The 25,219-nt window shown below is 35.5% G+C and overlaps 1 long non-coding RNA gene and 1 pseudogene across 1 annotated transcript; one reads left to right on the forward strand and one right to left on the reverse strand.

The window, feature by feature from the left end:
• Positions 1-8,823: 8,823 nt before the first annotated feature.
• Positions 8,824-23,004, forward strand: LOC125468955 (annotated as a pseudogene).
• Positions 13,222-17,069, reverse strand: LOC103937738. The gene is made up of 6 exons (XR_007251121.1): positions 16,840-17,069; positions 16,199-16,739; positions 15,907-16,035; positions 15,503-15,575; positions 15,116-15,180; positions 13,222-14,912 (listed from the first exon to the last, which is right to left on the reverse strand). It is a non-coding gene; the product is annotated as an uncharacterized LOC103937738 (long non-coding RNA).
• Positions 23,005-25,219: the final 2,215 nt, after the last annotated feature.

Below are 25,219 nucleotides of genomic sequence, written 5' to 3' on the forward strand. Positions count from 1 at the left end.
ACTTGCAAATAAGAACTTGGTGGGGTGTAAATGGATTTTCAAAATCAAAAGGCATTCAGATGGGTCTATTGCAAGGCATAAAGCCCGATTGGTTGCCTAAGGCTTTAGTCAAGAACCTCGTCTTGATTACAATGAGACTTTTAGCCCGGTTGTTAAACCTACCACAGTGAGAATTGTTTTAGCACTAGCAGCTTATTTCAATTGGCTCATTCGGCAACTCGATGTCAAGAATGCATTCCTCCATGGAATTTTGCAAGAGGAAGTGTACATGGCTCAGCCAGCTGGCTTTGAAGATCCCCAGAATCCATCTTTGGTGTGTAAAGTGCATAAATCTCTCTATGGATTGGAGCAGGCCCCAAGGGCATATAATGATAGGTTTACTTCTTTTTTGCCTCAGTTGGGATTCCATACCACTTACTCTGATTCCTCCTTATTTGTGAAAACTGTTAGTGCAAATGTTGTGATATTATTGCTCTATGTTGATGATATTATCATCACAAGAAGGGAAACTAATGAGATACAACAAGTGATTCGTGACTTGACTTCTGAATTTGATATCAAGGACTTATGTCCTCTTCATTTCTTTCTGGGAATTCAAATTTCAAGATTGCTAATGGTTTGTTTCTATCACAACATAAATATATGCAGAATTTACTTGTCAAAGCAAAAATGATTGAGTCAAAGCCCTGTGATACACCTTGTCTCCCATATAAAAGATTACTTACGAATGATGGTGAGCCTTACTCTAATCCTACATTGTATAGAAGTGTAGTGGAAGCACTCCAATACCTCACATTCACTAGGCCCGATATTGCTTTCTATGTGCATTAAGTTTGTCAGTTAATGCAAAATCCAATGGTTTCTCATTTCACCGCTGTCAAAAGGATTTTGAGGTATTTGAAAGGTACTATGGATTTTGGCATCTCCTACTCCAAAGGAGATTTCACCTTACATGCTTTTAGTGATGCTGATTGGGCGGGTGATCCCAATGATCGAATATCTACAACAGGTTTGGTTGTGTTCTTAGGCAATAATCCTATCTCGTGCTCCTCTAAGAAGCAACAAACAATTTCCCGTTCATCAACTGAGGCCAAGTATCGTGCTTTATCTTCCACTGCAGCTAATCTTGACTGGATCCAACAAATTCTCACTTTCCTGCATGTTCCAATACCTGCAACTCCTGTGCTCATTTGTGATAATCTCTCTGCTATAGCACTGTCCTTCAACCCTGTCCAACATCAACGGACAAAACACATTGAAATTGATTTGCAATTAGTTCGAGAGAAAGTTGCCAAAAACAAGCTTATGGTGCAGTTTGTGTCATCCAAAGAGCAATTTGCTGACATACTAACCAAAGGGCTCAGTGTTCCATTATTTTGTATTCATTGTACCAATCTCATGTTAGGATCATCCAAACATGAGATTGCGGGGGGATGATAGAGATATATTGTAAGGCTAGGATATTGCCACTTGTATGAAGATTAGAATTTTAGTTAGGCAGTTAGTTTGTTAAGGAGGTTGAGGTGTGTATAATTACTCACATATGTACTTGCTTAATGACTAAGAAAATACACAAAAGTTTTACAGATTTCTACATCTCTCTCTAGAACTCTCGACTCTCTCTCTCGCTCTCTCTATTTTTGTTGGTTAACACATATTACTAAATAAGGTAAATTACACAAAACTACACTATCTGCATGAAACATGCAGCTATTTGCTGCAGAGAATGCTACCAAACTTCGGTTTCTGCCACTCGAATGCGCTCTCTCTCTCTACTTGATCCACCTTATAAACTGAAAGCCTCCTAAACTTAGCCATTCAGGTACCATTGCTGTGAGCTTCCATGTAGCTAAACTCTCTCTCTCTCTCTCTCTCTCTCACAATTTCTTTTACTGTCAGCAGGGAAAACTGAATTACTGATCATCAGAGTGTCATAAACTCGATTGAGTGGTTATGGCCAACAGAGATGTGGAGAACCAGGCAGAGGGGTTAGTACTTCTTTACATTTAGACTGCAATATTTTTTTTTTCAAATATAACTTTGTATCAAACACTGGGACGAGCTGTACTGGCTTTGGCTGGTCAAAATACTTTATCGATCGTATGGGTGTAACTTGTCATTATGATCCATGCACAACCTTCACTCATATGTTGCGTTGGGGCAATTTAAGTGTTAATTAGTGAGATTCTCTCATCTCCGTCATGTCCACAAATCTCTAGACTAAAAAGTTTAATAAGTTGTAGGGAAATGAATCAATACAAGGAAATATTAATTCACATGTTATCATCCTAAGTCTAGGTTATCTCTCCCGTAAACCCCAGCCAATCCTGTAAATGTCTCGATGAATATCTCCTTCATGCCAAGCAAATTGCAGATGCTCTTGCTGCCATCAATAAACCAGTGGATCCGGAGTACTTAGTCACACCCATACTCCATGGACTTGGCCCCGAATATCTTATGCTTCGCACTGTCATTATCCAGACCACACCTCTCCCCACCTTAAATGATCTTCGCGCTCATATTCTTGATTTCGAAGCTCAAGACCCTCATCTCACTAATTCCTCTACTTCATTTCATACGGCTCTTTTTACCAATCACCGACCACCAACCCCATCTCAACCCTATTCTAATCAATCCTCCAATTCATCTGGTGGAGACCATAATAATCGGTTTAACAACAATCGAAGCAATTCTCACAGTGGCAGTAACCATTACAACAATAACTATTTTCGGGGCAAGTCATTTGTGTTTCAATATCACCTTACGCTTTCAAATGGCGAGCATTTAGTTTTCTGCATTTCGTCTGTCTGCTTATTTTTTCTCATGAACTCTCATATGCATATCCTTGTACATGACACAGCCCTTATGTCAAGGTCGTCTCTGAGATTTCGGAGGCCCTGTACAAAATTTATAAAAGGGCCAACCCCTCCTTAATATAGTTCCAAAACAAACTTTAGGACTTACTGATTGTAGATTTACAAATATCATTAAATAACAATTAAAAAGACTTACAAGCATAGCTTTCACTAAATAATCAAAAGCACTTCAAACTTAAACAACCAAATAAGGTAAAAAAAAAAAAAAAAAAAAAAGCTTAAAAATCACTAACTTCAAAGTTTCACTTGAATATATAACATTATTATGTAATAAATTGGAGGAAAAAAAAATCGTTTTTTAGGGTTTTGTTATATCGGCACTTCAAATATCTCATTATGCACTCCAAATTTATAAATTTAGAAAAATATTTACACTTATAAGGAGTGCACAATTAGATTTTATGCTTATAAAAGCAATTGTTTTTTACTACATATAGTAGCATTATTATATATAAATTTAGATGACAAAATTTTTTGGGGGCCCTTCAAATTTGAGGTCCTGTGCGATTGCACCTTTCGCTTCCCCTCAACGTCCCCTCTGCCTTATGTATGCTTCACATTAAAGAAAGCTCATAACAACATCGTACCGGATCTTTTTATGTTTCTTCATGATTCTGATGGGTGCAATTTGTTCTTTTTGTGTCGTTTCAAGATATGTTGCAGGACAACGCAAATCAGCGATTACAATGGCATTATATGCCCTACTAGAGGGAATGTGTGACGAAAAGGGGAAATTACTTCCCATGTGGAGTACGACATTTGTAGTGTCATGTGTGTTTGCCGTCTTACTAGATCCTCTGTTCTTGTACATTTTAAGCATTGATCAAGATAACAAGTGCTTTCAAATGGACAAAAGGCTGAGAACTACTGTTCTTGTGTTGCGATCACTCACTGATATCATTTTCGTTGTGCCTTCTATAGTTAAAGTTTACATCAGTGTTAATTTTTTAATGCAAAAATAGGTTGAGGGCTAATGTGGCTGCAAATACCAGAATATTTTTTTTTGGAGAACCAAATACCTGAAATTTGGGTAGGAAATTCAGTGTTCAATTTCTCCATCATAAATGATTTTCTAGCTCTTCTTCCCATCCCACAAGTAAGGGAAACTCAACTCTAATCTTTTTTGTGCAGCTATTCTCAACCAGCTAGATGTAATTAGGGAAATTCTAACTCCTTTTTATTTCTCTTCTCTAGCTGCTAATAGTATTTACTTTTTACCATATAAGAGGTGTTGGATACGTGGAACATAGAAAGTTTATGAATATCTTCATTCTTGGTCAATATCTACCAAGGATATATCAAATTCACCGGTTGTCCAAAGAACTTCCACATACTGTTGGAATTTGGGTTAAAGTTCTATTCAATTTCGTTCTCTATGTGCTTGCCAGTCACGTAAGTTGCTTCGCTTGTCATTTCATTATAATGTTTTGTATGGAATATTAATAAAAAAGATTTCAAAACTTTGAATCTTAACCAAAAAAAAAATTCTAATAATTTTATTTATTAAAAATGGCTTGAACTTTAATGAAAAAGACTAATGTTCATATAATATCAAAAACCTGGAAGAACTGTCATTAGTTAAAGACAAATAAAACAATGAAAGCATTCTTCAGGCATATTAGTTAATAGACATCATATAAAAAGATTTAAGATGGAGTTTAGAATACCTTTAGTTTTAAAAGTTCAGCATCTGTCGTGCATTTTCCTTCCTTTTAATAACGCGAAACCCATTCTTTGTGGGAAGTTTTAACAAAAAATCCGCGGTACTGTTCATTTTAACGAAAAACCACATTTTTACATTAAAAAATCAATCATAATATTATTCACTTTACCCTTTATTTTGTTAAAACTCAAAATTTTCAAACCATTTTCATTAGTTTTACTTATTATCTATTTGTTCAATTATTTATACTATATCAAACTCATATGTATTAGTGAATCCTACCTCTATTAAAAAGATTGTACGAATAAGTGCAAATAGACAGTACATAAGACAGCACTACCCACTTTTTCAGGATCAGCAGCCAATTTAGATTTAAGAATCTGGAATGCTTCTTTCTTTTGTTTGTACATTTAAAGTAAAATACAATTTCGTAAGTTATTTATAAAGGGAGTCTTCCTGAGATAGTCCTCCAAATTTATTTTTTTACAATATGCTAGAAAGCAATAACTAAAAGTGAAACAAACTTTAAAATTCATGCTAATTTTCAAATATCATTACATAATAAGTAAAGAAAGCTTTGAAAAGAAAAAAAAAGAAAAAACCATCACTAACAATCAATTCAATCTTAAGAAACTAAAACCTTCAAAAAGTACATTGAAGTTTCACTTAGAGATAATTCTTCATGTTTTTTGCTGCAAAATCATCAATTAAATTGTAGTGGTAAGGGCCACTAAAATATCATACAGCTGTTTCAGAACATAACTGACTTGAATTCGACTTCTTGGACAATAATCTCAAACCGCTCTGCCGCTAAAGCGACAAAAATTCGCCAAAAAGCCAGTCCCAACTTCGGGATTGCCGATGATAACAGAGACCAAGACCGTGAAATTTTTTCCCCGACGATTGCAAAATCAGGATAAAACGATGTAACCCAATTTTTTACCCCAAAAAAACAGAGGATCGAACTCGGAATCAAACACGGAGAAAGCGAGACGAAAACAGAGAGAAGCAAAAGCTTGCGAGAGACAAAATCAAACATAAATGGGTAAAGTGAAGAAAAACAGGCAGCAAAATGGCAAATCAAAGAAAAAACCAGGGGCATTTCCGTCCGTACACTGATGATGAACAGTGTTATAGGGAAAACTGAGTTTTAGCATTTATGACTGGTAAATTTTATCCACGCATAGTTGCGGGAGTAAAAATATAACCATCGACCATATTTTTAACATATAAATAACCACAGATTAAGATAAACATTAAGTAGAAAATGGAGCAAATATTTTTACAAAGCTGTCTAAATTCATGTAACTTCCAGAAAAGACATTGTATAATTACTTGAACATCTAATATCCGATAAGAGCTCATTTTCCATCGTGTTAGCAGTAATACTTTACATGAATGAATCGGACAGACAATGACAAACTATGATATCAATAAATGAAAAAAAAAAATCAACAGTCATCATTTATATATAGGAATAATAAAAAGCCATTTGCATTAGCTCTGGATCAAGTTCAACTCAAGGCTACAAAAATTTTAAACCCGAGATTCAGATGGCATTATTCAACCCCAAAATCCAAATAGTACATTTAACCGACTTAACACGATGGAAGGCACAAATCAAATCTAGGAAATCATACTCAACCTACATTGCAGAAACGAACACTGTAGCTTATATGCATTCTCAATGTCCTCAGCAAGTCCTCTCTCCAATGGCCCTGCAATCCACAAAAGGTTTCTGAAATTAGGTTGCTCCTTACCATAGTTATTTTATTCTTCTTATTGGATGTTTCAGCAAAGCATTTGATTGACAAAGGCTGTTTCACAAAATGAAACAACAGGATCAACCTGCAAACTTAAGGGGTGGAAAAATTACTTTAAAAAGAAAAAACGTGAAGAGAGGATGAGGATTGGGAGCAAACAATTACCTTGACCTCTACTTCCAAATAAAGCTCTCTTAGGTCCTTCATTATTCGGACATAGCCTATAACACATTAATTTATGTTTAAAAAAAAAAAAACCTAAAAATTAAGCACCAATTCTTTCACTTCAAATTCCATAAAAAAAAAACCTAAAAATTAAGCACCAATCTCATGTTAAGGATCATCCAAACATGAGATTGCGGGGGGATGATAGAGATATATTGTAAGGCTAGGATATTGCCACTTGTATGAAGATTAGAAAGTTAGTTAGGCAGTTAGTTTGTTAAGGAGGTTGAGGTTGAGGTGTGTACTCACATATGTACTTGCTTAATGACTAAGAAAATACACAAAAGTTTTACAGATTTCTACTTCTCTCTCTAGAACTCTCTCTCTCTCTCTATTTTTGTTGGTTAACACATATTACTAAATAAGGTAAATTACACAAAACTACACTATCTGCATGAAACATGCAGCTATTTGCAGCAGAGAATGCTACCAAACTTCGGTTTCTGCCACTCGAATGCGCTCTCTCTCTCTAATTGATCCACCTTATAAACTGAAAGCCTCCTAAACTTAGCCATTCAGGTACCATTGCTGTGAGCTTCCATGTAGCTAAACTCTCTCTCTCTCTCTCTCTCTCTCTCTCTCTCTCTCTCTCTCTCTCTCTCACAATTTCTTTTACTGTCAGGCTAGCAGGGAAAACTGAATTACTGATCATCACGGAGTGTCATAAACTCGATTGAGTGGTTATGGCCAACAGAGATGTGGAGAACCAGGCAGAGGGGTTAGTACTTCTTTACATTTAGACAGCAATATTTTTTTTTTCAAATATAACTTTGTATCAAACACTGGGACTCATAGCTGTACTGGCTTTGGCTGGTCAAAATACTTTATCGATCGTATGGGTGTAACTTGTCATTATGATCCATGCACAACCTTCACTCATATGTTGCGTTGGGGCAATTTAAGTGTTAATTAGTGAGATTCTCTCATCTCCGTCATGTCCACAAACCTCTAGACTAAAAAGTTTAATAAGTTGTAGGGAAATGAATCAATACAAGGAAATATTATTTCACATGTTATCATCCTAAGTCTAGGTTATCTCTCCCGTAAACCCCAGCCAATCCTCCTGTAAATGTCTCGATTAATATCTCCTTCATGCCAAGCAAATTGCAGATGCTCTTGCTGCCATCAATAAACCAGTGGATCCGGAGTACTTAGTCACACCCATACTCCATGGACTTGGCCCCGAATATCTTATGCTTCGCACTGTCATTATCCAGACCACACGTCTCCCCACCTTAAATGATCTTCGCGCTCATATTCTTGATTTCGAAGCTCAAGACCCTCATCTCACTAATTCCTCTACTTCATTTCATACGGCTCTTTTTACCAATCACCGACCACCAACCCCATCTCAACCCTATTCTAATCAATCCTCCAATTCATCTGGTGGAGACCATAATAATCGGTTTAACAACAATCGAAGCAATTCTCACAGTGGCAGTAACCATTACAACAATAACTATTTTCGGAGCAAGTCATTTGTGTTTCAATATCACCTTACGCTTTCAAATGGCGAGCATTTAGATTTCTGCATTTCGTCTGTCTGCTTATTTTTTCTCATGAACTCTCATATGCATATCCTTGTACATGACACAGCCCTTATGTCAAGGCCGTCTTTGAGATTTTGGAGGCCCTGTACAAAATTTATAAAAGGGCCGACCCCTCCTTAATATAGTTCCAAAACAAACTTTAGGACTTACTGATTGTAGATTTACAAATATCATTCAATAACAAGTAAAAAGACTTACAAGCATAGCTTTTACTAAATAATCAAACGCACTTCAAACTTAAACAATCAAATATGGAAAAAAAAAAAAAAAAAAAAAAGCTTAAAAAACACTAACTTCAAAGTTTCACTTGAATATATAACATTATTATGTAATAAATTGGAGGAAAAAAAAAATCGTTTTTTAGGGTTTTGTTATATCGGCACTTCAAATATCTCATTATGCACTCCAAATTTATAAATTTAGAAAAATATTTACACTTACAAGGAGTGCACAATTAGATTTTATGCTTATAAAAGCAATTTTTTTTAATACATATAGTAGCATTATCAAATATATATTTAGATGGCAAAATTTTTTGGGGGCCCTTCAAATTTGAGATCCAGTGCGATTGCACCTTTTGCTCCCCTCAACATCCCCTCTGCCTTATGTATGCTTCACAGTAAAGAAAGCTCATAACAACATCCTACCGGATCTTTTTATGTTTCTTCATGATTCTGATGGGTGCAATTTGTTCTTTTTGTGTCGTTTCAAGATATGTTGTAGGACATCGCAAATCAGCGATTACAATGGCATTATATGCCCTACTAGAGGGAATGTGTGACGAAAAGGGGAAATTACTTCCCATGTGGAGTACGATATTTGTAGTGTCATGTGTGTTTGCCGTCTTACTAGATCCTCTGTTCTTGTACATTTTAAGCATTGATCAAGATAACTAGTGCTTTCAAATGGACAAAAGGCTGAGAACTACAGTTCTTGTGTTGCGATCACTCACTGATATCATTTTCGTTGTGCCTTCTATAGTTAAAGTTTAAATCAGTGTTCATTTTTTAATGCAAAAAAGGTTGAGGGCTAATGTGACTGCAAATACCAGAATTTTTTTTTTTGGAGAACCAAATACCAGAAATTTGGGTAGGAAATTCAGAGTTCAATTTCTCCATCATAAATGATTTTCTAGCTCTTCTTCCCGTCCCACAAGTAAGGGAAACTCAACTCTAATTTTTTTTGTGCAGCTATTCTCAACCAGCTAGATGTAATTAGGGAAATTCTAACTCCTTTTTATTTCTCTTCTCTAGCTGCTAATAGTATTTACTTTTTACCATATAAGAGGTGTTGGATACGTGGAACATAGAAAGTTTATGAATATCTTCATTTTTGGTCAATATCTACCAAGGATATATCAAATTCACCAGTTGTCCAAAGAACTTCAACATACTGCTGGAATTTGGGTTAAAGTTCTATTCAATTTCGTTCTCTATGTGCTTGCCAGTCACATAAGTTGCTTCGCTTGTCATTTTATTATAATGTTTTGTATGGAATATTAATAAAAAAGATTTCAAAACTTTGAATCTTAACCAAAAAAAAAAAAATTCTAATAATTTTATTTATTAAAAATGGCTTGAACTTCAATGAAAAAGACTAATGTTAATATAATATAAAAAACCTGGAAGAACTGTTATTAGTTAAAGACAAATAAAACAATGAAATCATTCTTCAGGCATATTAGTTAATAGACATCATATAAAAAGATTTAAGATGGAGTTTAGAATACCTTTAGTTTTATAAGCTCAGCATCTGTCGTGCATTTTCCTTCCTTTTAATAACGCGAAACCCATTCTTTGCGGGAAGTTTTAACAAAAAGTCCACGGTACTGTTCACTTTAACGAAAAACCACATTTTTACACTAAAAAATTAATCATAATACTATTCACTTTACCTTTTATTTTGTTAAAACTCAAAATTTTCAAACCATTTTCATTAATTTTACTTATTATCTATTTGTTCAATTATTTGTACTATCTCAAACTCATATGTATTCGTGGATCTTACCTCTATTAAAAAGATTGTACAAATAAAGTGCAAATAGACAGTACATAAGACAGCACTACCCACTTTTTCAGGATCAGCAGCCAATTTAAATTTAAGAATCTGGAATGCTTCTTTCTTTTGTTTGTAAATTTAAAGAAAAATACAATTTCGTAAGTTATTTATAAAGGGAGTCTTCTTGAGATAGTCCTCCAAATTTATTTTTTTACAATATGCTGGAAAGCAATAACTAAAAGTGAAACAAACTTTAAAATTCATGCTAATTTTCAAGTATCATTACATAATAAGTAAAGAAAGCTTTGATAAAAAAAAAAACCATCACTAACAATCAATTCAATCTTAAGAAACTAAAACCTTCAAAAAGTACATTGAAGTTTCACTTAGAGATAATTCTTCATGTTTTTTGCTGCAACATCATCAATTAAATTGTAGTGGTAAGGGCCACTAAAATATTGTTAAATTGCTAAAAAAAAAAAAAATCATAAATGATATAAACCAAATATCTTAATTGATGTACCTATTTATGGTAGAATGTTTTATTTCCTCTATTTTTGCAACACTCAAAAATGATAAACCAAATATCTTGTTCGTAATCTGCTCTCTCAAAATATAAGTATGATATCATAACAGATTGATCAACGCAATAGATATAACTAGCACTGATGCCCGATGTTGCGGGTCATCAACGGTGATATCATTTTTTCAGTAGGACATGACATTTTAATTACATAATAGAAAATGATAGAAGACAGAAATTGTAAAAAGGAACAACACAACTCACCACAAAACGAAATTGCTAGGGTTTCCTCCAAACAACAGAAATCAGAAACACAAACTTACATACAGCTGTTTCAGAACATAACTGACTTGAATTCGACTTCTTGGACAATAATCTCAAACCGCTCTGCCGCTAAAGCGACAAAAATTCGCCAAAAAGCCAGTCCCAACTTCGGGATTGCCGATGATAACAGAGACCAAGACCGTGAAATTTTTTCCCCGACGATTGCAAAATCAGGATAAAACGATGTAACCCAATTTTTTACCCCAAAAAAACAGAGGATCGAACTCGGAATCAAACAGGAGAAAGCGAGACGAAAACAGAGAGAAGCAAAAGCTTGCGAGAGACAAAATCAAACATAAATGGGTAAAGTGAAGAAAAACAGGCAGCAAAATGGCAAATCAAAGAAAAAACCAGGGGCATTTCCGTCCGTACACTGATGATGAACAGTGTTATAGGGAAAACTGAGTTTTAGCATTTATGACTGGTAAATTTTATCCACGCATAGTTGCGGGAGTAAAAATATAACCATCGACCATATTTTTAACATATAAATAACCACAGATTAAGATAAACATTAAGTAGAAAATGGAGCAAATATTTTTACAAAGCTGTCTAAATTCATGTAACTTCCAGAAAAGACATTGTATAATTACTTGAACATCTAATATCCGATAAGAGCTCATTTTCCATCGTGTTAGCAGTAATACTTTACATGAATGAATCGGACAGACAATGACAAACTATGATATCAATAAATGAAAAAAAAAAATCAACAGTCATCATTTATATATAGGAATAATAAAAAGCCATTTGCATTAGCTCTGGATCAAGTTCAACTCAAGGCTACAAAAATTTTAAACCCGAGATTCAGATGGCATTATTCAACCCCAAAATCCAAATAGTACATTTAACCGACTTAACACGATGGAAGGCACAAATCAAATCTAGGAAATCATACTCAACCTACATTGCAGAAACGAACACTGTAGCTTATATGCATTCTCAATGTCCTCAGCAAGTCCTCTCTCCAATGGCCCTGCAATCCACAAAAGGTTTCTGAAATTAGGTTGCTCCTTACCATAGTTATTTTATTCTTCTTATTGGATGTTTCAGCAAAGCATTTGATTGACAAAGGCTGTTTCACAAAATGAAACAACAGGATCAACCTGCAAACTTAAGGGGTGGAAAAATTACTTTAAAAAGAAAAAACGTGAAGAGAGGATGAGGATTGGGAGCAAACAATTACCTTGACCTCTACTTCCAAATAAAGCTCTCTTAGGTCCTTCATTATTCGGACATAGCCTATAACACATTAATTTATGTTTAAAAAAAAAAAAACCTAAAAATTAAGCACCAATTCTTTCACTTCAAATTCCATAAAAATAAAACCTCTGAAACAAAAAGTTATTGGGCTTTCTCTTGTGAGGAGGAGTTCAAAACTCACAGTTCCGCAAGATGGGCATCGGCCGTAGATTCGATTTGTCTCGGATTTCACATTCGTTTTCTGCCCTTTGCAAAAATCACAGAGCAGCCACCCTCTCCCATTGCAATCCTCGCAGAGAATCGCCACGTCGGCCTTGGAAAAAACTCGAATCAAAGCAAAAACATGTAAAAGAGCGGTGCCATACCTGTGGAGCTCGAGCATGGAAAGGCTCTGGTTCCTTGCAAAACAACAGAAAAAACGTGTACAAATCTAGCTTCACAGAGATACACAATTCTAGGGTTGGATGAACGCAGGTTTTTTTTTTTTATCATTTCAGGAGAGATGAAGCAAATGAAAGCAAATGAAAGCAAATGGAAGCCACTGGAAGCAAATAGAAATCCTGACAAATGGAAGCAAATGGAAGCCACTGGAAGCAAATAGAAATCCTGACAAATGGAAGCATGGGAGAAAAAGTAAGGTTTCAGAACTTCTGAAGCCTCCTTCCAGGCAGAAGTGGCCAATCCTGCAATTCACCGTACAATCTCACCAAACTGAAAAACGATGAAGAGAATGAGGGACAAAACCGGATAGGAACCGTTAATGAACAGTAGCTTTTTATACCAGTTGCTTTAACACGTTGAAAAGCGGGGAAAGAACCAGTTGATGACTACTTTATCTACAACACAACCAACAACGAAAAGTCGGGAAAGAAGAGCAATGACATAAATTTTATTGTTTGTTGCGCCAACTCACTTTTTTTTAATATTTTTTCTCTGGCCACCCGCATTTTTATCACATTTTTTAATATTTTGTTTTTGTCTTTTATAAGTTTTTACTGTTTGTTGTGCCACGAACTATGTGACCGGTATAAAGTGTTATTGTTTATTGTGCCATTTCACCGACTTTGTGGCGCCAAAAAGGAAAATAATTATAAAAATAATTGTTCTAGGGAAAAAATAATTAAAAAATATGCGTGGGTTTTGAAAAGCAAAGAAACGCAGATGATGCACAGCGGCACCAGAAAGAAGAAAGGGCAAAATGATCAACTCACTGCATAATTACAGAAAAAGGGTAAAAAATTGCTCAGCAAGCGAGGGACAAAACCGGTGGAGCACGGTTAATGAACAGTAGCCATCCACCCGGTTTTAGTATATAAAAGCTAGATAGTAATGCCAGCGTGTTGCTACGAGATTACAAATTAACTTTCTAGCAATGTATAAACTTGAGTTAGTATCGGTGTAACATTGACTGATCTAACAAAATTACCATAACAAAGAAAAGAATTTTATTTGCTATAAAAAAATTATTGTTTTGATACCTTACGAAGGTAATTTGTTCAAAAAGTCGAAAGCAAGCGGTTTTTAATCTTGAAATTCCACAACATCCTTTGAAAAATATCGTCCATCATCGGATGGAACTATTGTACCCCTAGAGGAGAGAAAAAAAGGATAAGTTACTAAGATATTCTCATATTAAAAAGAAACACAGTTGAAATTGAACGAACAAAATATTCAAACATGGTAAGTAGATCATGGGGGATAATCTATCATTTTTGGCCAAGTGAGGAATTTCTTGAGTACTGAGAGAGAAAGAAGTAGTTCCACATTATTTTATGATACCTATTGGGTTATCTTGCATTTCACTCTATTTATAAAATCGATTACTGACATGGTTACAACCTTGCCAACAACACCTCTAGTATTGGGTGTCCATTTAATTTAACTTGAATTTCTCCTTCAATCTTGGATGTACATAATGCTTCAGTTTCATTTTTACCGCACAAAAATTGAGAGTCTAAATGGGTTTTACATATAGATGATAAAACTGCAACTCAGTTGAATCGAAGACAACGAAAATTTGAGTATTATTTACCATAAACTGACTTGCAAAACATGCAAGAATGAAAATGAAGAGAATTTGCTTCATCGTATTTAGCAAGGAAATAAATAGCAACGAAAATAGTATGATTTGGTGAACCTTACCTTTAACTTATTCTGACACTAGGGGGAGTCATGGAAAATGTTTCTTGTAAGTGGATAACTGCACCAAAGATGAGAAGAGTTAATGTCAACCCTCAAGAGAATAAAAGTTAGTATATCAATGACTTGATCAATGGAATAAACTCCTAGCTTTTAGTTCTAAACTCTTAACAGAATAAGAATTAATAGATCAATGACTCCATGACTATAATGAGGTACTTTTATATGAATGTTTAAAACCCAAATACTATCAAACCAACTCCAAGTTTGAGAAAGTAGTGGAAAAGCGAATCATCAAAATAAGAAGATTTAAACTAAATTAAACATTTTTCTCAACATTATTAGACGTGTAACAAAAAGAAGTAATGGAAAGAAAAAGTTTGTCGTGAGACTTGTTGTTAGGTGTTCATTTGGACTATTGACGACTATGAATAATCTTGTGGGACAAAAGAAATAAAATGAGATTAAAAAAGCAGGAAAAAAGATTTATCAAATTTGTAATTACATGAAAGATAAACTAAATTAAACATTCTTCTCAACATTATTAGACTTGTAAGAAAAAGATGGAATAGTAACCTGAAGAGAAAAAGTTTATCGTCAATCTTGCTCTTAGGTATTCACCAGACTTGCTCCTAACTCGAGCTGTTTCTAAAAAAGGAAAAATTTACATTATTTTGCAATAAATTTCATTGTAAGAATATGCACAATAACTTCAAAATTGAGTTTTGGAGAAAGAGAGGTGAAGTCACCAAGTAACCAGAGACCAAATCCATTTTTTCCTGATTACCCAAGTGGTAATCCAACTTGAGAAATCCTATAATCAAATACGCAAATAAAGTAGGTGAAGTCACCTTGTAACCAGAGACCAAATCCATTTTTTCCTGATTACCCAAGTGGTAATCCAACTTGAGAAATCCTATAATCAAATACGCAAATAAAGTTCAATCAAACTTCAGCATGAAATATAAATTAGAAAAGCACTGAAATGGAAGCAAAAACGATTGAAATTTGCCTAATGTGATGTGTACAATTTCAACATCTGCTTGTGAAAAATATATTGATGCTATGATGTATGCTGATCTCAGTTCTCCAAAATGACATCAACCGTTGACCACCAGGTAGGTAAAAAAATCCATACGATATCTTACAAACATGACATAAATTATTGCATCAAAGTTGTATTCCCAAAAGAAAATTCATACTTCTAGATGAACCCAATGTATGATTTTTGCATATACCTTGGTGGATTTATTCTCTGGATGAGTTTCTTGTACTCATCATCCATGTTATATGAAAAACTCATTCTAACTCCTGCAGTAAATCACAAAAAATGAAAAATAAAATTAGACAAAGGGTTGGAGAGAATAAATAAGAATAAATCGGAGAGATGAATAACCCTTCTAATCAGGGTGCTTGACGATGGTGGTGACATTATCCATGTCAGGTCTTTCCAGCTTTCGCCAGATCATGCATATCAATTAAACGAAAAAGGAGAACATCACCCAAATATGTAAGACTTTTGGCTTATATGCATCCCAAATTAAGGTTCCAACAACACTATAATTACGGAAATTCAGCTTCCCACATCTCATAAATAATTAAACGAAAAAAAAAAAAAAAGAGAGGGAGGAATAATGCATACCAAGGAAGAGAAAAAGCTGGAACGGATCAAGATGTTTGACGATTGAAGTGAATTGGGATCTGGTCTTCTTTTTTTCCTTGAAGTTTCAGTAATTTGTGAGCACCATCCATTTGTATTTATAGTAATTGCCTGCACAAACCTCAATCACCTTACAATCTATCACCGTCCTTTTAGTTCTACCATATGTGAATGTCTTCATACTTGTCAGCATATATATATATATATAATTTATATATATACATATATATATTTATATATAAACTGAATTCTGAAAGCAATGAGAGAAATATACCTTTGGGGCGTCGATGCCAGAAGGGTGAGTGAGGGATCTAAGATGTTTGAGAACAGGAATTTTTGAGCTATTTGTGCGAAAAAGTTGAAGAGCTTCGAACAAAGTGGAGTGAGTTGGCATGGGCTAAAATAAACAGGATGAACTCTAGAAAGTAGAAAATGTTGTTGTTCAACCAAACTCAAAAGTAAAGAAACCATACTATTAACATATAAATAAGTTTTATATATCAATGTTTACATGTACGTTGTTTGATAAGGTAAATTAGCAAGATATACAGTGATCAAAAGATTAAAAGCAATAAACTGCTCATTATTCGAAATATACATGAAAGTTGTCATTTACATGATCCAAATGGTAGTTAATGCAGAGGACAAAACAGAAGGAAACAAATATTATAGCAACATAAGTTAAATAATTGCAGCAAGCAAACAAATAGAAGACTGAAAAACTGGAAATGAAAGCAGGTAACATTGAGTTTTAATAACCGAAAAGGGACCTTCTTTAAGCAGCTCCACAACAACATTTATATGTGGATGATGAGCTGCAAAAACAGAAAAGAACACACAAATTAAACTAAAAATATAGAATTTAACACTAAACCAAGGATTAAATATCAAATATAAAGTCATTAGGATTGAGACCTTTGCATTGAGGAAAATCTACTACATTATGAATTCCCTCCTAATAAAGCCCAATCAGGGGGTTTTCCGGTGAGCCACGAACAACTAACTTTGCGTGACACCGCCATCCCCACTAACACCAAACCCAGATAATATCAAGATCAAAACTAACCAATACCGGAAAGATATTTCTTTTTATTTAAATTTTAAGAAAAGGCCTAAACTTAACGAAAAGGTAAATTACATTTTCATACCTCAGGTTTGGGGGCTATTTCAATTCCTTACAACATTTTCAAAACATTTCACTTTCATACCATAAGTACTATTTTATTTCAAAATAATACCTCCGTTACATTTTCCATCCATTGATCCGTTAAGTGCTGACGTGGATGCCACATATATGCCACGTGGCAAAAAAAAACCTAAATCTTCAACCAAAAAAAAAGAAAAAAAGAAAAAGGTTAGAAAACTAGATCCCATCACCCCAACCCCACCCCACCCCGGGCGGTGTCGGAGCCTCATCATCTTCCATCCGTCGTTCACACCCATCCTCCACCTCCTCCTCCGCACCCATCCTCCACCTCCTCCGTGCACCCATCTTCCCATCTTCCCCCTTCCAACCTGAGCCCAACCTGCAACCCAGAAAGAAGAAAAAGAAAAAAAAAACCAGCGCACCCACCCTCGCACGCACCCTCTTCTCTCCTCTACACACCCCACTCCTTAAATCCACACTCATTGGGGAAGACGGGATCTGGATTGTATGGAAATGGAGAGTTTTTTTTTTCTTTTCTTTTCTGGGTTTTTTGTTTTTTTTTTTCTTCTGGGTTGCAGGTAGTGGGTGTGGAGGAGGAGGTGGATGGTGGGTGCACGGTGGGTTTGGGGAAGACGAGAGGGGGAGGAAGATGAAAGATGGGTTTTTTTTTTTTTTTTTTTTCCCCTCTCCTCTTCTTCTGGGTTGCATGTTGGGTTAGGGGCTAAGGAGGGATGGGTGTTGCGGGTTTAGCTTTTGTTTTTGGTTTTTTTTTATTTTTTTTTTCAGGTTTTTTTTTTAATTAAATTTTTTTTTTTTTATCACGTGGTAAATATTTAGCAGCCACATGGCATATATGTGGCAGACACGTCAGCACTTAACGGATCAATAGATGGAAAATGTAACGGATGTATTATTTTGAAATAAAATAGTACTTAAGGTATGAAAGTGAAATGTTTTAAAGATGTTGTAAGGAATTGAAATATGTCATAAACCTGAGGTATGAAAATGTAATTTACCCTTAACGAAATTAAGGGGAAAAAGAAGTTAAGTAAAGCACCAATTTGCAACTGTCAAAAGTGAAATATGAGACTCCAACTGTCTTGAAGAACTTCGTCGCCTCATCGACAATGACTGGACGGTGGAGATTGAACTCATGTGTACACGCAGAGCACCTGATTGTACACCGAATAGAAAACAAAATTTAAATCAAGTCGAACAATAATTATGAGAAAATAAACTAAAAGGGATTTGAGCTGAGAGTTACGATTCGAAGTGTGGGCAGTGGAGGGTGCAGGTTAGCGGCGGTGGAGGAGGGGTTCAGCTAGGGCTCAGTGAGAAAGAAGGTAGTGCTAAAGGCACTATTTGACAGCCAATCATATAATAGCCACAAAAACAACGCTAAAATTTTCTACGCACACAAAAAGAAATTGACAAAATTTAACCAAATGTAATTTCAGCAGTGGAAAACAAAAAACTAAATAGAACAGAAACAAAATCTCAAAATCCAAGTAAAATGAAGAACAAAAATCCCAGGACCAAAATTAATATTAAAAAAAGAAAAGAAAAATAACCAACATACAAGAAAGACAATATAATCGATGAAAGTAAGGAAATCCATTTGCAAAGAAGGTTTTTGTTTGCGAACCTCAACAACAAGATCTTGTGAACAGAAAGGAGAATTAAGCCAAAGAAAATTGAGCCAAGCTTCAAAATATTGATTTGAACTGGTATCTTAAGTTTTGAAGGGTGCGGGCACAGCTGGAATCAGTGAGACCAAGACAACAATTGAGAGGCTGCAATCAAAATAGAGGCTTGATCGATGATGATTTCTATGATTTCACGGGTGTGGAGGCAGTCAGAATCCGCGAGGCACCAAAAACCGACAGCGAGAGAGGGCGAGTTCGAAAACAATAGAAGAGAGGTCTGTGAGAAACCAGCGGAAACAAAGGGAAAAATCCAGAAGATGCAACCCAAATAGAGGGTGGGTCGATGATGGACGCGTGGATCGAATGGGCGAAACAACCATTCGACTGTACAAATGTGGAAACAGCAAGGAAAACAGAGGAAAAAGTCAGGGGCAAAGTCGTCCGCGCACAGGTCATCCACAGTGACCACCCCGGTTGAGTTTTAGTATATACTAGTAATTGTGCCCGTGCGTTGCCGCGGGTTTTAAAAGTGTATGCATGAAATTTGCAGAAAGTTCTACAGCACATGTATGTGAATTCATCGTATTTCCAGGAAGGAATAAAAGTAACGAAATAACAGATGGTCCAGCCTTGTTTTGGTAATGGAGCAATTGTAAGAAACAATGTATTTGTAATCCAAAGGTTAAATTTGTGTTGTGGGGTGTAAAAAAATGTTGATTCAAATGTGAGTTTGTGAAGGTTGTTAAGTGTGCAAAATGACAGTTATCACGGATGAAAGTGTTTAGGTATTTAATATTTAAGTAAGGGTAGAAATAATATTGTTCTTGTTAATAACTTAAACAGCTAACAAATAATTTTATCAAAGCAAATAAAAGATGGTGCTAGAATGGTGTACCTTGAAATGAATGATGATTGGAGGCAATGCTTTACACAAAAACTGGTTGTGCTGTAAAATAACAGTAAGCAGGAATAAATTTGTATGTATGAAATTGTTTTCAGAACTGGAAAGTTAGGAATCAAACACTGCACGAAAGTAATAAGAAATATAAATCTAGGCTAACAATATGCTTTAGCATTTTTCCTTAGGAACCTCATATATCAGAAGTAATATTTAGCAAATAGTAATTGTATAGTTTCAATCTTATCACTAATGTAATCATGTTGGTTTCTAATCGAAAATCTTATACTGATGCATATTTGGAAAAAAAAAAAAAAAATTTTTGATCTATAACTAAAGAATTGTTTAATGAAATTGAATAATAATATTGTTAATAGAAGGAGACGGTACACAAAAATGGATCAGATACATTTAGTTCGCTGTTTCTCTATAGTACGCAGGTATAAGTTGCTTAGTTATTTCAACTTGCATAATTCGGACAAACGATCATCATTTCCATTATTCCTTCTCAGAATCAACTGTTACGAATCTGTAGTTAAAGACTTTCTTGTATTGGCTTAGTCATAATACATGGCTAATGACTCTGCTGATCAGTGAGGGGTTTAAAATGGATGACTAAAAGTATAAACAAAGATGTTCCTACCAAAGATGTACTTGTCTCACATACTTTAGCTAAATGAAAGAAGACTTTAAAAACAAAGGAATTGTTAAATGTGAACAGGGTAGATCTGTGATGGGAACGTCTTGACTAATACTTTTAGATATTGACGTAAACCCCTCAGTGATCAGGGAAGGGATTAGTCATGTATTCTAGACCAAGTCAAAATAAGACAGTCATTATCTACATTGAAAACCATGTGATGAAAGGATTTAAAATTTCTGAAACCTTTTGAGACTTACATTGTGGTCTGCAGTCTTTTGATCCCCAATGGAGGTTACCAAGAAGGAACATCACAGAGCAGGTCCTATGGAAGCTCCTAGACAATTGGTAAAAGATCATTGCCTACAAATCTGAAAATAGAACAATTCGATCAAATAAAAAAATACAGATAGATATGTTTGTTATACAGAACCTGTGAAAATGGTGCAAGTTTCTATAATAGAACCAATGGGAGGTCAACGGTTCATCAAATACGAAAATCAAATACTGATATTGTAGTTTAATGGAAAACCTGAAAAACACAAATAGATGCTAGAGCAACATTGTGACAGAGTGAATGCAGAAATGGATATATTAATTGAGATGTTTGATTTTAAACAAATGAAAAACTAATGAAAAGAAAAGTCGATTAACCAAAAAAACTCAACAATAAACAAAGCTGTTAAAACATTAGGAATAATGGAAAACATTACGAAAATCAAATATATTTTTTTACGATGATCTGAACAAAGATTGCACCCAGACCACACCAAAAATTGGTCGGAAAGCCGATGACAATTGGGGAGAAACGATTTACAGAGATGCAGAACTTGTCTCAAAACACAATTTTTCCTTAATGCATTACATATTCCTTTATTGATAAATTATTTGCTTACGAATTTGTTACTTTTGTAGATACTTAGAGCTTTTTAGCGTTTCTTTCCTATTCAACAAGAGACAACATGCTGGAAAAAGCAAGAGCCAAAAATAGTCCAGATCCTATTGGATGTATGAATACTTTCTAAAATACTTCAAGAAATATAACATTTTTAAACGGGCAATTGCCCGTTAGATACTTCACATGGTGCCTTACCACCATTTAATTTGGGAATATTTCTCGATTCCCTTAAAAGTCATAACTCATAGCATATAAAGTTCGGAAAGAAGTTCTTTTACTCTTTCTGGTGGGGCTTGCGAAATCTAAGGTTCCTAGTATATCCATTGACAATCAACAATTTTTAGAAAATATGCAACGAAGTTTTTTTTGGGGGTCATCTAATTCTGCAACATTGTATAATATTTTGCAGTAATTTTGGGACGAATCTGACAACAAGTACGTATGTGTGGGAAAACTTGTTTGCGATTCTCATTTTTGTCGTTGGTTTGTTACTGTTTCTATATCTCATTGGAAACGTGCAGGTTGGTATGATGAATCTCTCTGTACTTTAATTAACAACAATCTTCGAGTATATTAAGTAGTTGTTTGATTTGTGGAGAGAGACTTTTATGCAGATGCAAACTACAAAAACGAGGAGAGGAGACAAAAAGCAGTGGAAGACGAGGAGACGAGACGGAAGAATCGGTTGAAGATGCTAGACGTAGTCAAGTGGATATATGAAAATAATTTCCCTGATGATATCCAGAACGAAATCACCAATAGCATCGAGGAAACGTTGAACAACGACAAAGATACTGATGTCCACAAGCCATTCCTTATTCTTCCCTAGCAAACCCAAAAATCGTTAAAACGCTTTCTTTTCATGAAGACACTTAGAACAGTATGTTCTTCAAAACTTGACCTCTCTCCGTCTATTAATTGCATCCATTTTCACTGCAATGTTGTTCTGATGATATAAGTCTGTGCGTTCGCGCGCATGTGTATAGGTAGATAAGCTTAAAGACATGAATGAAAGAGTGTTGACATTGATGTGCGACTGTCTGAGCCCAGTGACGTACAGGAGAACAGCTTCATTTTTCGAGTGGGAGATCCACTGGATTGCATTGTGTTCATTATCGATGGGACAATGTGGACCTACAGGTCGAGTGATAGTCAAGTTGGGCAAGGAATCTCATCAATGGCCATCGAGCGCCTCGAGAAAGGTCACTTTTACTGGAAAGAGCTTTTTGATCGGCCATCAGACTATTTCACGGAACTTCCAGTCTCCAGCAAACATGTCAAAAGTCTGACACAAGTAGAAGCATTTGTGCTATTGGCCAAGGACTTGGAAACTCTAAGCACTAGTTTGGTACTTGAAGTAATTATAAAAAACATGGGTATAAAAAAAAGTTTGGAGCTTTTTTGTGTTTGGTAAACATTCAACTTCAATTTTTTTTCACAATTTTAGGTGAAAAAAAAGCCAAAAACACAAAGCTGCAAAACTCATCTTTGAAAAACCATCTTTTTTTTTCGTGCCCAACTTCTAAGCAAACTGATTTTGCAAGAGGGAGAATGGCAATCGTTGAAGCTATCTCTCTTGTTCCCCCATATCTAGAAACCCCTAGCATCAACCACGCTCATTCCGACCAGGGGTTTCTGCCTTCTTCTCTCGATTTCGATCTCGCACCGTCTGATCTCGATCATACGGTCCTCGACGAGCTTCAGAAACTTCATTTGAAAGATGAGTGGGAGGATGTTAGAGAGCCTGATGAGGTGCAGAAGCTAGATTCAATAGCGAAGGTATATGAGGATGAAGCTGGTGAGTGGCAGAAGGTGGATTTGAAGACGGAGGATGGAGCTGGTAAGCTGTAGAATGCATTTGCCATGTCGGCTAGATGAAGAAGAAGAAGGAAATTAAAATAAAAAAGATGAAGAAGGAGTAGAGAAAATAAAAAGAAATAAAGACAGAAAATTGGGGAGTGCGGGAGACTTCTACATAGATTATTAATAAATGAAGATGGATGAAAGAAAGATAGAAGACTTATAGAGAGACTATTAATAAATAAAATAATTATTATTTTACATTTAACATCATACTCATTTTATACTCTTTTTGGTCATTTCACACAGTCACAGCTGTTTTACATAAAAGTTTACCAAACACTATCATACTGCTTTTTTTCCAAAAGCACTTTTACAAAAAAGTTTACCAAACACTCTGTTGATTTATTTCACAACTGCTTATTCTCATAACACAGTAGAAACAGTTTTTTTTTTCAAAACACAGCAATACCAAACAAGCCCTTAGTCTCCAGATTCCCAATACAGTGGGCGAAGAAGGGTTCTCAAGAGGAGGAGGACATTGCAGCTTCTATGTTAGCAAAAGCATTCCGTCAAGGAAGGAGATGGTGGTACTTATGGGTTGTTTGTTGCGCCGGACTATCTCGGACTGGACTAGCTTCAAGGACTAAGCTGGACTAACTTAGTGAAGTGTTTGGTGCAGTGTTGGACTAAGAAGCTGGATAATAACAAATTCTAATATTATATTATTTAATATATAAATTATTAATATTTTATTATGATCTTATCTTTTTCTCCATCTTTTCCTATCGTTTCCGTCCCACTCTCTCCCTCTTGTCTCAGTTCTTCGTCCCACCCTTTCCCTCTTTTTTTTTCCTCCTAGACCTCTCGATTCCTATCTCTCTCTCATTCCCAGTCAAACTCTTTATCGATTCTACTCTCTATTTCTCTGTCCTCCCTCCCTCTCTAGCTATGCATTGTTCGAACGGAACCTCACGGCTCCATTTTTTCCCGACGAGTTGCAGGTTTCCCGACGTGTTTTCCGGCCAACCCTCATTGAATTGGATGAAGTTAGCATCGCCAAAAAATTCCTCACCATCCCTGGACCGAGATCTTAGCTTTGCATGCTCGAATCTGTCACGGATTCGAAAAAGCCCAAACAGGCTGAGACTTCTAGGCCATTTTATATGAAAGTTGGTTGTGAAATGGATTTGAAAGAGAGTTGGAAAGTTAATGATTGATCTAGGTAACCGGAGATGATGAGGAGTCTGTCGGGAGTGGTCGTTGAGCATGACGAAGACAAGAGAGAGAGGATAGTCTTAGCTAGTCCCATGGTTATTGGAAGGGTCTCGCTTAGACCTCTTAGTGAAGGGTTTTGTCCATGCGAGTCCTCTTTAGTCTTATTAATGCTAGTCCCAACATGGAACAAACACGGTGTTGGACTAACAGCTAGTCCAGTCCAGTCCAGTCCGACTTAGTGAGGGCAAACAAACGCCCCCTTAATGTATTAGATATGTTTTTGATGAAACTGGGTTCCACCATAAAACTAACTAGCAAAATATGGGGAGTAGCACAAGATCATATAAGCACATAACAAACCTTGTCCCTCACCGATGTGGGACAACTCTCAACACGCCCCCGCACGTGTGGCGCATAGCAAATCTAGTCATCCAGTTGTTGTCCACATGTAGGCTTGAAAATCCGCCACACGTGCGGGGGTGTGTTGAGAGTTATCCCACATTGGTGATGGACCAGGTTTGTTATGTGCTTATATGGTTTTGGGCTACTCCCCATATTGCCAATTAATTTTATGGTGGAACCTCAATTTCATCAGTCTTAAGAATCAACCGACATTAGCACGAGTTGTTTAAGTAATCAAGTCACTGCAAGTTTTTTATTGATGGTTTTTTAACTTAGACTCCTCCAATTTCAGACGATGAAATAGTCTATAAAGCCCAACCTCATCTTATGTGCGACTCCAAAGGATTTCAAATTTTCTGTTTTGAATCTTTGATTGGCCGAATTTACAATTGATAGTGATGCGATAGTGAGGTTTGACTTGATCTTTAATTAAATAATATGGTAGTTCACTATTGTTACTTCCAATAATAAGTAAAAACTATTCAAATGCTCACATGTGGGAAAAGCCAAGCAATTTTCTCTGCTAGGAACAAAAACATTAAAATAACATTAGAAAAGTGTAATGCTACATAGACTACATTGATCACGTATTTGTATCACATCTTTAATAGAGAAAGCGTCTACCAACACGTGTATTTCTCATCTC

This window comes from the organism of the source record quoted next, unplaced genomic scaffold, assembly GCF_019419815.1.
Source record: "Pyrus x bretschneideri cultivar Hongxiangsu unplaced genomic scaffold, Pyrus_bretschneideri_v1 Contig4, whole genome shotgun sequence".
Classification (NCBI taxonomy): domain Eukaryota; kingdom Viridiplantae; phylum Streptophyta; class Magnoliopsida; order Rosales; family Rosaceae; genus Pyrus; species Pyrus x bretschneideri.